Source organism: Sinocyclocheilus grahami, unplaced genomic scaffold, assembly GCF_001515645.1.
Source record: "Sinocyclocheilus grahami isolate Dianchi unplaced genomic scaffold, SAMN03320097.WGS_v1.1 scaffold684.1, whole genome shotgun sequence".
In the NCBI taxonomy this organism is placed as follows: Eukaryota; Metazoa; Chordata; class Actinopteri; order Cypriniformes; family Cyprinidae; genus Sinocyclocheilus; species Sinocyclocheilus grahami.
The window spans coordinates 1-717 of NW_015505863.1; positions in this window are offsets into that span (position 1 = coordinate 1).

A 717-nucleotide genomic window follows, 5' to 3' on the forward strand; every position below is an offset into this window, starting at 1 on the left:
GTCCACTGGTTGCATCCTTAAAAATTTCAGCAGTACATCTGTCATCCGGGTTTTGTTTGCTTACTGTATGCCTGAGACATGAGACAGGGAAGTATGCACATTCAGATGACCAGCAAAAGGGCTTTTTGGACAGTAGCATTGCTGTACGACTCCGGTATTGACTGTGGCTTATTTGAGACTCATGTATGCAGGAGGGACGTGTCGGATAACCCAAAAGCCAGAATTACATAGAGCTTATGAATATTTTGTGACACTGTGGTATTACAGAGTGGCAAGACTAGACTGTGAATATTCATATCTAATTCACCACTGTACCTACAGCCAGGTACATGCAAGGATTCCAATACTTTCCCTGAATACACGATAACCTTCTTAAACAGAGCTCTAACAGATGGAAGGAACGTGGAATAATCTGGTGGCCTTCAGGGTTATAGTGATAATAGTGATAAAAGACTACGTAAAAAAGCAAGAGAGAAAGAGAGAGACAGGAAACCATGAAGCCGAGAGAGTGCGAAAGAACGAGAGGGTAAAAAAAAGAGAGAGATGAAAGCTAGGCAATGAAAATAGGATTGTAGGATCGACAGGCACGGGCGAAGAACATTGATTCATTCATCTGCTGATAAGACTGCCAAAGTGCCTCAATAACTGCAAGATGACAAGTTAAACTCTCTGATCCCGAAGAGGAGCTAATAAAGACATAATCCACTGTTTTTTTTT